Below are 17,722 nucleotides of genomic sequence, written 5' to 3'. Positions count from 1 at the left end.
TTCCTGGGTAACTGCTGTTGCTATTCTAGGCCATCTGTGATCTTCAACAGCACCAAGCTCGGCGTTTCCAGTCCACGGATAGATCGACTCACAACTCTTAGTGATCTGTTGTCTGTTTATTTGCAGAATTGGTCACAATTTGGTCTTTTTGTATAAACTGTCTACATTAGCTCCTAAAACTCTTGCAATCCTCTACTGGGGCACCAGCATTTGGATGGGTGTGATAACACCACATTTTCTCTCCATTATAAGTCCTAAAAATAGGGTGCAACTGACTAACGCTTTCAGCCTTCACAGCAAGATTTGGTTTGTCAGGAAATGGTGTGGGAGTTGTTCTCATATGCACTGAAGGTGCAAAGTGCAAAACAAAAATAACAAGAGCTTAACAACCCTTCCTTATGTACGGTATTTACAAAGGCCACAATCTGGAGTTCCAGGAGGAGCTTTAGGAAGCTTGGAAGACCCTTCTGGAATGGGAAAAACTGCCAACATGGGTTACACAAAAGGGAACATGGAATGAAGAAACACTCGGCTTCATCTGTTGGCTCTGCCCTCTTCATCAGTACTCACTCAAGCATCAACAGGACATTGAGTTTAGTTAAACTTGGAAGAACTTTTCAGTAATATAACGCTTAAAAACATATGGAGGAACTTCTAAACCAATGCTGCTTTCATTTTTGTAAGTAAATCCCCCTGTCCTCTCTAGTGGGTGACTGCTTTTCTTTCAGCTGTCTTATTTTCTGATATGAAAGAAGACATGCTGCATTAGTGAATTGCATTTTCACTTTCTGTGCCTTCATAATGTTTAGCAACAAATATTTTACAAACATTGAGACACTTCAGAGTTATTATTCGTCCCCTCAATAGAAATTCTAAACATTGTCAGAAGGCAGGATAAAAACAGTTGTCTCCATTAATATCACTACGATAAAAGGGGGGGGTGGAAAGCCACGATGTTTGGCACATTTTCTGTATTCTAGCTCTAATAAACATCATATTCTTAATTAGGCTAAAAAACCTCTGATGCACATGGTTAGATAATTTTGCTGAAATTTCTTTCAATTAAAGAAAAATTTTGTTGCCTAGTTTGCTATTAGTCTTTCCATTACCAGCTTAGAAAGAATTCTTACACATCTCAATACACTGGGGTTGTATTCTTTATACTCTTGGCAATGAAATATTGTCACAACTGCTTTGTTTAGACAGAAAAGACTTAGAATAGCTTTGCTTTATCACAGCTTGCAAGGTACTTCTGGAGTTAATAGACTCACAAATGAAATAACCAGAGAGTTACTTTCTCTGGTTATTTTTTGCATTTTTTGAGTTACTTTCTCATCAAAAGTTTTTCAATTTTACAGTGTGAAAAACTTTCTCTTAGTACTTAAAAATCAGAGCGAGAAAAACACACACTATTTTATTTGACGAGTAAAGAAGATGATGGATTAAAGCAGATGCAGAGTGTTTGCAGTTATATAAGACTATTAGGGACCATGTTTGTTCTGGTTCTTGTAATTTGTCCATGTCCTGCTTTATATAACTCAATCCATTGTGAGCCAAACATGAAATAAGCGGATACAGTATTCCATATTTCACTTTGTCAGCAAATTTTAAAAAAAGTGTAGAACAAACACAATAGTCATCATGGTTCTTGAATAGAGAACGAAGCATTTTTCAAATCCCAGGGACCTGTAGGAAACAGAAGGTTAAGGATATTTTTTTAACAATGAGCAGATGTGTTTGTTACTGTTGATGGACAAGCTTATCCATTTACTTCAATTAGTAACAAAAGTGAGCACATTAATACATAAGCTTGTCCTGATGCCTTGTTTTTTTGTGGGGTTTTTTTTCCCCCAATCTGACAGGTAATTGTGGGGCTGGGAAAATGTCACAACCATTTAGTCCTGCCTCACTGGCTTTAACTAGTTCGATGACAATGGGAATGCATCTTGCTAAGATTCCTTATGAGTCATAAATAAGAATGTTACATTCATTGTCTCTTACAGAGGGTTTAAAATCTGACAATTAATGGCTTAAAATAAAATTCTTTCATAGGTTATTCATCTGGGCACTAAGTAAAAACAAGTTAAAATATTTACAAACAGTATGAAAATGTGGAAACTTACTTTGGGAACCTGTCTTTTCATATTGAGTCATAAGTGAAACCAATGATGTTTGACAAAGAAAGGCCATTTCATCAAATGGCTGAGATACTAACCCTTCCCATGTTCTAAAAGGTTTTTTCCACAATCTACCAGATTTTGTCAAAGAAAGGTGCATGATTTTTAAAAGCTTATGATCTTACAAATTTTAGCATACAAGAGCAAATTATGCTTCCAGCAAACTTGACAATGAATACCAAAAAGTAATATCAGTAAATCTCTTCAGTGCTCATTGACCCAGTAAATAAATGCTTTCCTTTTAACAGTGAAGCTTGAATGATTAATACTTCTATGAGAGAGGAGGGGGAAATGGGCAATTTCCTTTTAGAAAAAAAATGAACGCCCATGTATACCATCCAGTGGCAATGGAGTTAGTGTAGGTCGCAGCCTCACCCACCCTGCAGAGGTGGGACATAGCTCTGAGAACACTCAGAGTATATGGACAAGTCACATGCTACTTCAAGGAAAAAAACAGCATTACACTCCTGTCTGTATCTCTGCCATGTCTAATACAACCCTTCTCACACATAGGGAACTCAACGACTATTTTCCTGACATAAGGAACTCAACAACTATTTTCTTAACAGTTTTTTCTTATTTATCTTTAAACCATCTGATTCTAAAAGCAGGTATACCTCTAGTTCTGAGTAAATGCTCACTAAATGTTCAAATTGCATTGAATTGTTGATACCAATCTAAATTTCTGCACAATCCTGACACAGTAGGACTACCATTTAATAACAAAGAGAAAGGACAAAACAGTGAAAACAAGTGTTATGGGTTGAATTGTGTCCCTCCCCAACAAAGGAAAAACTTATATGTCGAAGTCCTAATCCCTAGTACCTCAGAACGTGACCATATTTGGAAACAGAGGCTTTACAGAAGTAATCAAGTTACAATGTAGTCATTAGGGTGGGCTCGATCCAATATGGCTGACATCCTTACCAGACGGGAAAATTTGGACACAAACAAATATAGAGGGAAGGTCATACAAAGACCCATGGAGAATATGGCCACATCCAAAACAAGGAGAGAGGCCTGGAGCAGGTTCTTCCATCACAGTCTACAGAAGAAACCAATACTGTCAACATCTGGATCTGTGACTTCTAGACTCCAGAACTGGGATACAATAAATTTCTGTTGTTCAAACTACTCAGTTCGCGAAACTTTGTTAGAGACAGTCCTAGAGAACTAATACTATTACCCAATGTCCTTTGCCCATTAGAAAGAAAAGCTAGACAAAAGGTAATTTGTAAAGGCATTGTGGTGTTGTTGGTGAATGTAGATAATATGACTCATATATGACCTCTACAAAATATCATAAAATAGAGAAGCTTTCATTCTTCCCTCCTATAGAAAAACATTATCTTCAGGCTATTACTACCCTGCACCGACTCAGCGTTCAAATGCTTTGTATAATACGAAAATGGATCTTCAAGTAGGACGGGAAATTACATTTGCTATAATCAATCAGCCTGCTCTGAAAAATAGATTATTAAAAATGTCTTCATTTGATTACCTGGGTAAAATGTAAATGGAAAATAACAATTCTAAATGCAGTGTAAGTATTGATAATGCGATGACTAGAGGAACTGAATTCATTCCTAACATTAATAAATTTTTAAGTTTTATTAATGCCTACACTAATACAGTTTTGTTATATTAACCATAATTTACTTAGGCTTATCAACACAATGACTATGGGTTAAATGTGAGGGGCTGCCATTTTCTGAAATGAAAATAGAAACAAAGAAAGAAAGAGAGGTGTCTTTACTGAGATAGCATATGAAGTGGGGGTGAGGAAAACAAAGTACAAAAAAAAGCTTACTGTAAAATTATTCAAGTAAAGAAAATGAAAATATACTTGAAAAGGCAAGATTAATCTTTGATCAGTTATAGTTTTGTTTTGCAAGGTTTTAACTTAATTCCAGCCTCATAGAGGTGAAATGTGTTTCTTTCAGAAAAAATCCACCTCCCACTTTAAGGAAAAAATCACAAGAATAAGAAAATATCAGGGACACAATAGAATTCTTGGCTTTAAAATAGCTCATACAAATCTCCAATGATAAACTGCAAGAATCACTAGCAACCAGATCATACTTCACTAAAAGAAAATTCTTACATCACCAGATAAGGACCTAATATGTCGATAGTGCTGTTCAGTAATTCACCACAGTTGCTTTATTACTGCTACATGAGACATTGCTCAACAAACACAAAGTAGAGAAATTAAAGGTCATTAAGAAAGACCTCTTTGAATGGCTATAATAGTCAGAGATTCACATATAAAAAAATTAAAACATACATCTAATGAAAAAGTAAAATTAAAAAACATAGTGTTACCTAGCTTTCTGCCTCCAAAAACACATTCTCACCAATTCAGCAAATAATCATTAACCATTAAATTATGTTAGTATTGTTTGGTCATGTGTTCTGTTTATATACATATGTAAACATGCTACATAAACTCTTATTTTATGCTGAAATGGATCTAAATTCCTATTTTCATTTCTTAACATAAACACACTTTTCCTAAATATAAGGACTATTTCAAACCACTTCTGTATAGTTCAGAAATAAATTTAAATTTATTTTGTATAAGTAAATAATGAATGATTCCTATTTATCATAATTTAATTTTAACTGAAAGATAGAGGACTGCAACAAAATAACTTGAAAAGAGTATACAGTCTGTTTTTATCATTAACAGTGTCCTTTAAGACTTTTCCACATCTGTCTCGAGTGATTTTCCTTGCCCACGTCTCCTTGCGTGTCAAGAGGATAATAACACTACCCTACAATGATTGTAGATTAAACCAATGGCAGCTGCTGTCATTAAACAGTGACTTAGAGAAGCAGTTCAACAAGATGTCATCAATGTTTACTTTCTCTTCTTTTCTCTCTCTTTTTTTTTTGGTCACACCTATCTCTCTACAACATCTCAGCACTGGATCAATCCAAACATTGTCACATCTTCACTCCCATACCCGGATTGATGGAGATACACCATATGCAATGTATGCAGGAGTCTCTGACTTCCAGTTTCTCTCTTCCTCTGTTCCAGTTTATAACAGTGAAATGATACAGATTAAAATAAACACAGGAAAGGGTTACACGGGGTGAGCCCAGGAGAAACCAGGCACAAGTTTCCAGTTGTCCCTTTCCAGTGCAGCCACACAGGGACCTCTTCATTCTACCAGTGATGACATGGGATAACACATGAAAAGTATGGGCAAGCAGGGAAGCTTACCTGAGCTTTGGTGTCCAGAGCTTTTGGCATGGCTCAGTCTCTGAGTCATGCAACATGTGTGTGCCCTACCTCCACCACTCAGACACCTGCCCCTCCCCTCCTAGAGCAAAAGCAGGTGTCTGCATAAATCATATTGTCACAATAAATTTGTCTCTTCAAACTGGTACAGCGTAACCCAAGTCCTGAGGTATACAAAAATGATCTTGTCAGGCAGAGTATTCTAAGGCCTTAGAGGTTATGTCCTAGGAGCTGGCCAAGGGCCAGTGCCAAAACAGGTCTTCTTTTTGAATGTGCACAGTGTGAGCAGGTCTGCTAAGTTGCCCTGTCTTTCCAGTCTTCCTTATCTGTTGTTTCAACTCCTCAGATGCCACGTCCGTGTTTAAGTATAATATTTCTGTGCCTTGAAATCCTATTCCCTTGTATCTACTCCTATATTTTATTCCATGCTTTCCTCTCTTCTTTCAAACTCTCTATCAAGTCTAAATATGTTTAAGATGCAGATGGAAGACCGTATTAGGGATAAATGTTAATGGAAAAACATAATACAAGTAAAGTATATTGAAAAAATAAAATAATAATTGTAGACTTCCAATTCTGTCATGAAAGAGTGACCATATTCTTTTCAGGTAAAGGGAAAGAAAGAGTCTGGGGAAAGATACAATATGCAATGCCAATTTTTAAGTTTAAAAAAAAATCCTCACCCATGGATATGTTTATTGATTTTAGAAACAGAGGAAGAGAGAAAGAGAGAGAGAATGGCAATGATGTGGGAGAGAAACATTGAGTGGTTGCCTACTAAATGCACTGAGACCAGGGATCAAACCCCAAACTTGGCCTGTGCCCTGCCTGGGAATTGAACCTGCGACTTTTTGGTTTATGAAATGATGTTCCAACTAATTGAGCACCTGGCCAGGTCCAAAGCTATTGTTTTTTAAAGCAGGAGTAGCGGTAAGACTAAACATGTAACTGTCATATGACCCAGTAATTTCATTCTGGCATATTCATCCCAAATACATAAAAACTCAGTTTAACAAAAAATCTGTACATGGATGTTTATAGCAGCTTAATTTGTAATAGGCAGAAACTGAAAACAATACAGATACAGATGAATGATTATACAAACTGTGGTACAGTCAGACCAAAAAATACTAATCAGCGGGAACAAACAATGAACTATCTAAATACCTAACAACCTGATGAATCTCCACAGAGTTACGCTGAGTGAATAAAAAGCCAATCCCAAAAGAACTCATCCTGCATGGTACTATTTATATCACAGTTTTGAGATGACAAATTTATAGAAATGGGTAACAGACTAGTTGTTGTCATGGGCGGTGGAGTAGAAACCAGGTGTGGCTGTTCGAGGGCAACGGCAGCAACCTGTGTTGCGGTAGATGGTTCTACACCTTGACTAGCAACAGTCCTGGTTGTAATAGTACACTACAGGTTTCAAAGAAGTTTCCACTGGGAGAACTGGATAAAGAATGCACAGGATATCTGTTTCATGTGGTACAATTTCAAGTGAATGTATAATTTTCTTAAATTAAAACTTTAGTTAAAATTAATGATGGTAAATATCTCCCTCTAGCCACTGTACATTTATGGTTTCTATTTCTCCCATGTCCTTTCATCCTCCATGCCCTTGAACCATAGTTCTCAAGCTGTTCACCCCACTAACTCACTGAAAATACTCACACTAATATTACCAGCCACCTCTATATTGCCAAATCAAAAACACTCATTGGTCCTTACACTCCTGGACTCTACTTCATCATCGACCGTTCCAGATGAAAGGTTCTTATCTACTGATTTCCATGACATTATATATATATTTTTCCTATATACTCCTCTTAAGTCTTAGCATTCCCCAGGGTTCCATTCTCTTCGTCCTGTTTTCTACAACCTCTATCAGCAGTCCACAACATTTTTGGCACCAGGAACAGGTTTCCTGGAAGACAATTTTCCCACAAAGGTGGGAGGGATGTGCAGGATGGAGCTCAGGCAGTAATGCGAGTGTTGGGGAGAATGAAACTTCGCTGGCTAGCTCACCGCTCACCTCCTGTTTGCTGTGCAGCCTGGTTCCTAATAAGCCATAGTGTGGCTGCGAGGTTGGGGACCACTGCTCTATGTGATTTGTGAATGACTTTACCTATACTCATGACTTAAACTACTCTTTCCAGATTGATTAATCTCAAATTCAAATCTTTCCACAAGTCTAATGAGCTGCCTAACAGACATTTCCACGTCTGTCTTCTGCATCTCAGTTGTAACATACTTCACCTAACCTCATCCTCTTTCTACAATTCAAACAGCCATCCAGTTCTCCCTTAAATGCAGTCATTGCTACCTAAGCAACCCAGGGTCTGTAACTACTCCATTTCCTTTATGCCACCGAATGCCAATCCACCCAGTCCATGTATTCTGACTTGCTGGTACCTCTAGAATACGTGTCTTCCTTTCATTCACCACTGCTGCCGTCTTTGTTCCAGCTCTCAGAGTACATTTCCTGGATCATTTAATAGCCTCTTAAATAACTGCCCTGGCACAAATAGGGGTTTTCTCAAGTATTTTCTCAAGGCTGCAAACAACGATTGTACAAAAACACAAATTTGTTCACATCGTATCATTGTCTTAAACATTTCAATAATTTCCGTTTGCTTCAAAATAAATTTCTTACTCCTTAGCTCATATCCTCACTCAATTTCCTGTTATACATTATTTGGCTCGTGAAATGACTGGCTGGTGTGTCCTCGTACTGCTTTAGGTTTACAATGCTGGCCTCCTAATAATGAATTCCCTGTACCGGGCTTGGAGTCCATTGTGGTACTGTAAATAGAGAACCTTGCACTGTTTCTTTGCCCATACTAGATGGTTGTGTGTAAGAAGGTTAAGATCCAAGAGCTTTAACCCAACTCCCTAGACAACAGCTCTCCACAGGCTTATTCCATGCCTCCGTAGCCCACGGCTCCCACCTCAGCACTCTCAAATCACGTCTTTAACATTATCGAGTTACTCATCTGTTAGTGGAGGGTGTTAGTCTATAGATCTTTAAGAACATTCTTGTCTCAATACAGTATAGTTATAAATAATGGTGGCAGGAAGAAAATGTGTAATGAAACAGGTAACATATTTTCTTTCAGTACTCAGTTGTTATTACCTCTATGTCTCCCTGACATCATTCATAACTGTGTAAGCACACACACATATACATGCATATCTACATATAATTTTATCTACTTAAAAGTGTATAAATCATTCGTGATTATTTTATGAATGATAATTGCTAAGTATAGACAATCAGGTATCTTTTCGTTAAAATTAACTGCATTTGGAAGAACTAAGAATGAATTTTACCTTAAAGATTGGTCTGGTTTTGTTTTTTTAATTATTTCTTCCTTTATTCCAGATTCTTATTTATGTAAACTTAAAAATAACATGTTATTTCTGCAAAATTTGTTTTCTATTTGCACTGTTTCCCATAACCAGGGGTGGGCAAAAGTAGGTTTACAGTTGTAATACATATAAATAATATAATAATTAATAATAGAAGAATAAATTATGTGTTTTGTGTACTCACAACTGTAAACCTACTTATGCCCACCTCTATGTAATTATATCTGAATTGATGTTTTATTTTACCCATTAAAACACAGGTAGAAAAAAATGCCAATTACCTAAATAGTATTAATGTTATATTTCTCTAATAAATTTTAATGTAGGAATAACCTTAAAAAGTGCATATTTTTTCAAAACAAATTTGATAATTTTTTTAAATATATAATCAAAAAATCAATTTATAATGAATGTGAGTATATTAAAAAACAGCACATTTTCATATAAAGGGATTCAACATATTCTGATGTATTTATTGAAATTTATGAAATGTGACCTAAATCTTAAATAAGGTTATTATTTCTAAGAATGTTATTTTCATACAGTAATAACTGGGCTTCTTTCTTTGGGGTACATTGGTAATTTATTTTCTATAGAAAATTGAAGATGTTAGAGTTAAAGAAATATTTTAACTCTGATATTATACAATTTTAATAAGAGTGTGGCTAATAATAGTATAAGAGGAAAAGCAGTAGAAAATAAAATGGAAACATTTTTTAAAATATATTGTACCATAGTTCCACCCAAGCTAATGCAATAGCACAATACATATTAACGCTGTGGCAGAAAGAAAGAGGCTAAGGACAGGGTGATAAAAACTCACAGTTTCATAAAGCTTAACCATTACCAAATTAAATCAGATTTATTCACTTTAGGAGACTTCTTAATGCTAAGTACCAGTTTTAAGAATGTAAAAGACAAAGGAATTTAACATTTAGTCATGCATTTAATTTCCCATTCATAACCATAGTTTCTATTATTTGAAATGTAGGTAAAAGGTAAAAGAAAAAAAGAATAAGAAAAGAAATGGAAAAGAAAATATTGAGAGGTATGTCCCTATAGCAAAAGACTGACTTTCTAGAAAATAAGCTTAAGAAGTAGTGGGAAGCAATAAAAAGATGATTCTGGATCCCTGTTGAAGTTGCTATGGTTCTGGAAATCGAAAGATTGTTAAAGGGTAACCAACGTTGCTCATCTTTAGCTTCTTTTTCTCTTTTTCTGACTTTCTCTAGAACTTTGCCTTGCAATTTATTAAGACCAACACTGAGATTTATTAAATACTTGGTAAAACTGGATATTAGTTGCACAAATGTAAGCTGACATGCTCCCTGTAGTTTGCTTTGACTGCCAAGATTGTAAGAGCTCGAAAGTATATTTAATTTATCTCATCATTATTAAAAGTTACCTTTTAATAATGCCATTAAACAATGCCATATAATGCCATAATTACCATTTAATAATGCCATAGTTACCATTTTGCTCTATTGACATCTGAACTTCAGGTGAGCCTCCTTTTGAAGGGGGTGTTTGGGTTCAGTGAATAATGATGAAGTGACAGGTATGAATGAAGCCATAGTTACTGCACATAGAAAGTAGTTGCACATTTCTCCTCTTCCCAAATCTTCCAATTTGTAGTTCTTAAAGACTGAACAGAAGCAGGAAGAGCTAGATCTATATCTACAACCAAATAGGGGATGGGTGCAAGGTCAATTATCAGTAAATCATCTATGTTTTCAAAATGATGAAGTATAAGCTTTTTCCTTTGGAGACATTTAAAAATAAGAGAGATCCTCCTTGGTTTAAAATAGGTCAGGTTTGAGTGCAAAGTTACAGATTAATCAATTATGATCCCTTCACTATTAAGATATATCCTGGGCCAAGAATTACTGCGCATTAACGACACACACCCATATCTGCATAGTAGACATTAGATTCCATTCTTGAACCTCCAAAAATAACTGGCATGGAACAGGCAGAATTTTTTCACCTCATGAGTACATTATCCAAGAGTCTTAGCTTTTAAAAATGTTACAGGCACATACTAACTTTCTAGTTTTTTAAGACTAATGAATAAATCTTGGTGGAGTGCTTTATAAACTGCAGATTATAAAAGTAAATAAAATAGAGAGTACTGACTAGAATTTTTATTAATACATAAATTAAAATGTTATTTCTTTTCAAAAAATCACAAAATAACCAAACCAGTAGCTACAGTAATCAAAACAAATACACACAAATGAGAAATAATTATTGAAACACAGACATTAAAATCTCATAGAAGTCGGCCTTGGACAATATTAGGCAAGTAAACCAGAACCTGGAAGAAATAGATGATATTATAGAAAAATAAAGTTTATTAATTGACCTTAGTACAAATAGTAATTTTAAACAGACCAATGTACATCGAGGAAATAATAAAAATTACCAAAGAAATACCTAACACCCACCCTGAAGAAAATTTAAAACAAAACAAAAAGTAGGCCCCGGTGATTAGACAGGAGAATTCTGATAATCTTCCATAGAAAGGCAACCCCAATGATATTTAAATTTTTCCAGATCATGGGGAAAAGAAGGGAAGTTTTCAAATTCTGTTTATGAAAGAAGTATAACATTGATTTAAAAAAAAAACTGTTAATTATAGCATAAAGTAGATAACCATACCTCAATTTTACTCATGAACATTGAAGTAAAAATCCTATATAAAAATAGCAAAGTACAGATTGAAAAACAACCCTGTGGATTTAGTCCAGCAGTGCAGAGGTGACTTAATATTATAAAAGAAATAACCAATTTACAATATTAAAAGGTTCAAAATTTTCTTAGAGAAATGGCTGATACCAGGGCTGGGGCAGAGAACATGCAAAGTGAAGCAGAGTAGAAAGTAGCCAAAGGTTAAAGGAGACACGTCAAAAGGGCATAGATGGTTTGTCCCAGATTCCACTGCCCAAATTTGGGACAATATGTGGAGCAAATTAATGATAGGGATGTACTGGAGCATATTGAATAAAAATAAATCCATGAGTTCACAGCGATATTCGTAGGATGTGTATTTGAGTGGTGAGGAAAAGGATGAATCTTTTCTATACTGAAGAATCTCAGATAATAAATACAAAAAGGATAATAGGGCCAAAGGAGGACCAATTTGCAACATACAGTGTAATTGGTTTAGGAGAGGGCTGCTGACAAATGCTAAAACTGCAGGGTGAACGATTGTGGGAACAAGGTATTCACACTATCTCAATGTAACCCTCCATATTACCTATTTATTACAAAGGAAAAATGTACCATTACAATGGAAACATCTGACATTCATCACCTTAAACAAGTGGATAAGATTTAACCTCATCAATAACGGGACAAGCCAGTATTATGTTTGCAATGGGAAGTATGCATCGTTGCCTGGGCAGTATCTTCAGCACAGTGCTTGGCTCCAAGGGGCCCAGGATAGATGAAGACGGGTAGGAAGGACAATGGAATAACAAACATCCTGCAAAGATTGCACTCAGCTCCTCTCTAACGAAGAAACAGATTAAAATAAGAAAGCATGATGAATCTAGAATTAGAAACTTGTGTGGACGAGGAGTAACCTAGAAGAACTCTTCCAGGATATGGCACTTGAGCATTCTTTATGAACAGATTAATGACTGACTCGCCTAAGAGATGAAATCATCACCTCATCCAGCATCTAGACTCACGTGGAACTTGTGTTTCTGCTCCTCAGTCACCTGTCCAGCCTTTTTCAAAAAAAAAAAAAAGAGAGAGAGAGAGAGAGAGAGGATTTTTTAATCTTCCTACTGACAGACAACGGGAGGAGTCCTCTTCAACCTGAACTAACTGGGGGAAAAGCCTCTGTTATAATGTTTAAATAAGACAACATAAAAAGTACCTAGGTACCACCCCACATAGAAAAGGAAGAAACACTATTTCTTGTCTCTAATGAGTGTGGAAATTTCTTGTTGTCAATATTTTACCTCATTTTTAAGAACTATCTTGCTTCCTTCCAGAATTACTTCAGGATGAACTGAATAAATAAAAATAACTCTTCTCTGGACAAGTCAGTCATTTCAGAAAGAAATTTCTTATTAATGCGTTGGTGGAATTATCTTACTCTTCACTGTGAGGATACATTCACCTCTCCTGTTCCTTTTCTTTCCTTTGCTATAGAAATGGTTAAAAAAGAAATATAGAGAAGCAAAAATAGAAACTCACATGTCTTTTCTAGAACCCTCTCCTGTGCCTATGCTGACCTGGGTGCCAATAACAAGTTGCTGTTTTTCCCTGTGTTTCCATAGCATTTTGTGTGTGATCCTATTATAGCATTTATTTTCATTGTCTTGTAATTACTTGTGTACAAGCTGGCCTTTACTGCTCTCCTATAAGTTTCTTGAGGGCAGAAAGAATGACTCATTTATGGTTTATGCTGGCACCCAGCGTGATGGCTGGGACAGGGTAGGGACTCAATAACTGTCCATAGAGAAGACATCAACTTCCTTTCTCCCTTCTCTCTGCCCCTTCCCAGCTTCTGTCTCTCCTCTTTCTCTGCTTCTGATTTATTTATGTCTTCACTGACCTATGAGGCCACTGTTATTAAAGATAGGTCTATCTTCTATATGATTTTTTCTTTTCAATTTCTTATGATCGTATAGAAGAAATGGTTCGTAATGTGTCTGCTGTATATTTGCCAAGTTATGTCACCTTTAAAAATTTACTACTGCACGCAGAGGGTCTCGGTCATTAATGACTGAGGTTCTTTGTCAGGAGACAATAAATTGTGCCCTCTAGGTCTGTGATATTAGTGAGTTACACACAGAGACCTACAAGACCTGTTTAAGGTTGAGTCATTGAAATTTGATTATTAACTTTAAAGAAATAATATTCCATGACTTCCAAATGTTCATCTAAATATTTGACTTCTTTTGATTGTTTCAGAAAGCTAGTTATATATCCCCAAAGTATCAGATATACATAAACCTTTATATGAACTCTCTGAACTCTTACCAAGAAGTGAGTTTGAGAGAATTATTTGCTGGGAAATAGAGACAATGTAAAACTTACTTATTTGGTGAAGAGTATGATCGAAATGCATTAGTTAAATTGATATTTCTGTACCATTTATTCTCATACAAAATTATGCAGACTTCATTTTCTTTCTTTAAAAGTTAGAAAATGATAAATCTAAATCAATTTTCTTTTGAATCTTCCTCACAATGTCATTACATATCATTGGGTTTTTTTTTTTTCATTTAGAGCTAAGACATAGAGAACATGTAGAAGCCTAGCAACACTCTCAAAGAGTTTCTAAAACATTTTGCTTTCTAAAACATTTATAGTTTTTTTAACACAAAGAGACATTTGGAAAATTACAATTCTTCTAAAATGCCCTACTTTCTTCCCTGCTGTATCTTTAAATTCTATCATTTTTATAGATCAAAAGATTGGTGTTCAGAAAGTTTTAAGAGTTTTGGAACAGTATAAAACACAAAGTGAGTTCATTTCTATGAAGCAAATAGTTTTAATTGCTGAACTAGAGGTTTTAATGACAATGTCTATAAAATTTTTATATTTCTGAGATGTACTCTTAAAAGCATCATTCAATTCCTGTGAGGACTGAAAGCCCAATTCTTTCATATTTCTGCAAATGGGACCACTGCTTTCTATGTGTGATGTAATCACTAGTCTTCACTGGTGCTAACTTCATAACCAAATTAACCCTTTTAGACTTGTCCAGTTAAATATTCCTAACCACTCAGAGCAAAATATTCCTTCCACATGCAAAAAAATAGTATGTGCTAGGTTGCTGCAGCTTCAGATCTACCACATATTAAGTTTGGGAGCAACTTACATAATAAAAAAAATATTTATATATATCACAGAATGCCAATACTTTACCCTTTCTGTGTATCTAAAATTTCATTCTCTACATATTTAATCATCCTAGAGAAAAATTTGTATATTTACACATATTGGTATAAAATTACACATCCCTACAACATACATAATAAACCATAGAACTTTGCCATATATTAGTGGATGAGATCATTATTATTACTTAGCCAATTCACTTTAAAAATAAGGTGGGGATGGTTGGGGTCAGGGGAATGGTGGGGGTAAATACGGACAACGGTATTTGAACAATAATATATAATTTTTAAAAATAAGGTGTCTAAATAAGTGACTTCCAACTAGCAAAAATACATTATTAAAAGCTTCCTTTAATATCCTTGCCTACTGGGGCTCTGTTATGTGTCACACAAGGAAGGTGGGCAGGATATGACAACTTCCCTCCAGGAAGATGACAGTCTGCATAAGACAACGTTGGGGTAAACAACCCTGAGAGTTAAATCACACGTGTCCTCCCTACCGCCATGGTCTGAGCAGCACCACGAGGCCCACGCCACCTGAAACACCATCCCAGCCTTGGAAAATGTAATCGTGGGTTAGGACATTGTGCCAGAAGGTAAATAGTAGAATGATCATGTTTCCTTGTGTACAAATAAAGAAAAGGCATAAAGAGGTGAAGGGTACCAGAACATGCCACCCCTAAAATATGTCTCTCTGGCATACGGATTATTTCTAAGATGAAGGCCACTGAGAGAGGAAAGACTCTAAAAACAGGCCACAGGGGTTCCTTTTGTACAGAAAATTTACATTTATAAAGGAAATTTCCATGTGTAGAGATGTCCCCATCTCCTCTACCACCACAGAACGCTTTCAGGGGAGAAAGCACCAACTCAAATTCTCATAACTAACCTAACCCTGTTTACCATAGGTTTCCTGGTCACCTACTTATCAGTTGACTCTCTCTTCCAAAAACTCAAAACCCTTTTCCTTTCTTTTAGCCTAAGCAGAAATATATACCCAAGTTTAAACCACCTGTTTGAGGTACTCATCTTCTAGTATTTTCATTTGCAAGTGAGATGCATATGCAAATAAACTTCTAGTTTTTCTTCCCCTCCTCCTCTTCTCCATCCTCCTCCTCCTCCTCCTCCTCCTCCTTCTTTTCTCTTTCTCTTATTAATCTGTCTTGGCCAGTCTTATTGACAGACACCTGACTGGAAAACCCAAAATGCATGAAATAAATATTTTTTTTACTTCCCCCACACAATCCAATACATTGCTTTGTGTTTACTGAATAGAAGATCTATCAGCAGATAGCTTGGGAAACTAGATGGTTGCATGGAATCAGAATGAGTTTTCCCTACCTATAGACCTAAGACCCTGAAAGGCATCAAATTATTATAAAGCCTCTTCAAATCTGAACATGACCTACATTGTCTGTAGCTGATAAACAATAGAGATCCACACATATTTTATGGAGATAATGTGTGGCTAACAAAATCAACTTTAGGTATAATAACACTAAATTAACAGAATCTTTTAAGTTTTATGTATTTTTAAGAGTCAGAGTCTTGTGCTGCTGAGTCTTACTGTTCGGTCATAGGATCTTTGACAGGCATCAGGAAAATGGCCACAAACTTCCTAGTGCACGAGAAAATCTGGCTCTACAAGCTCAAATATGACAATGCAGAAAAGAAACTCTAGGAGCAGATGAATGGGCCTGTGGCTGGCTCCTAGTGCCAGGAGAACGGGGCAAGCATGATCTTCCAGGACACTGCCAGAACCAGAGAGAACATCCAGAAATCCCTGGCCGGAAGCTCAGGCCCTGGAGCCTCCAGCAGACTCAGAAGAGACCACAATGAGCTTGTTGTCTTCCTGATCGCCAGCCTGGAGGTGGAGAACCAGAGCCTACAAGGCATGGTGAGGGACCTGCAGCAGACCATCTGTAAGCTGGAGGCCCAACTGAGTGTGCTGGAGAAGAGCATGCCGGCCCACTGGGCCACAGACCCATAGACCCAGCACGTGTCTCCCATGCACCAAGTGGAGCTCCCCACAAGGAAGGTGGCCACCACCACAGGATGATGAGAACGGTGACATCAACTTGTTTGGCAGTGACAAGGAGGATGAAAAGGAGGCCACCAAGCAGCAGGAGGAGTGGGTGTGGCAGTATGCAGAGAAGAAGGCCAAGAAGCCTGCGCTGGTGGCCAAGTCCTCCATCCTCCTGGGTGTTAAGGGGATGGTGAGACAGACATGACCCAGCTGGAGGCCTGAGTGCGCTCTATCCAGCTGGGCAAGCTGACCTGAGTTGGGAAGGGGGCTCCAAGCTGGTGCCACTGGGCTATAGTGTCTGCAAACTGCAGATCCAGTGTGTGGTAGAGGACAGCAAGATGGGGACCGACGTGCTGGAAGAGATCACCAAGTTCGAGGAGGATGTGCAAAGTGTGGACACTGCTGCTTTCAGCAAGATCTAAGCCCTAACACTTGGCGTGCACGAGTCCCTGCCACTATTAAAGACTGAGAAACACTGAGATTCAAACAAAACAAAACAGCGGGTCACTGCTGGTGGAGAGGTTCGGAACAGGCCTCTCCATGAGGTGCTACCTTGGCATTTAGATCGTTTTGAGCTGAAGGCAACTGAGACCCTGCAGGCTCATAAGAAACTTTTGCCTCTGCCTTAAATAATTTAAATTTGGGGGCTTTCCCGCAGTGACTTATCCCCAGAGAAAACGTTATAAACTATCTCTATAGGACAAACTTTCAATTACTGAACATCCACTCTCTCTATTGTCCTCCACTTGGCCTTCCTCCCCTCAAGGGATGCCACAAGGCCCGGTGGCATCTCACCACATCCTCAGCTCAAATTTCCATCTCTGACCCTTTCATGTATGTATATAATTAAACTTGGTTATTTTCACTTGTTAATCTGTCTCATGTCCATGTGATTATTAGACCAGCTGAGAGAACCCAAAAGGGTAGATGGAAACAAATATACTTTTGTGTGAATATACAGTAAAGTGTTGAGGTAAGAGAGAAATCCTCATTCTCACAAATGTTAGGAAGTCATGATCGAGTGTAAACTACC

General features: G+C 36.9%; 1 pseudogene; it reads left to right on the top strand.

The window, feature by feature from the left end:
* The first annotated feature begins 16,266 nt into the window (after window positions 1-16,266).
* LOC112315718 (elongation factor 1-delta-like) lies at window positions 16,267-17,111 on the top strand (annotated as a pseudogene).
* Window positions 17,112-17,722: the final 611 nt, after the last annotated feature.

This window comes from Desmodus rotundus, chromosome 8 (assembly GCF_022682495.2).
Source record: "Desmodus rotundus isolate HL8 chromosome 8, HLdesRot8A.1, whole genome shotgun sequence".
NCBI lineage: Eukaryota > Metazoa > Chordata > Mammalia > Chiroptera > Phyllostomidae > Desmodus > Desmodus rotundus.
Note: the sequence above shows the minus strand (reverse complement) of the source record. Positions and strands in the feature narration are given on the sequence as shown.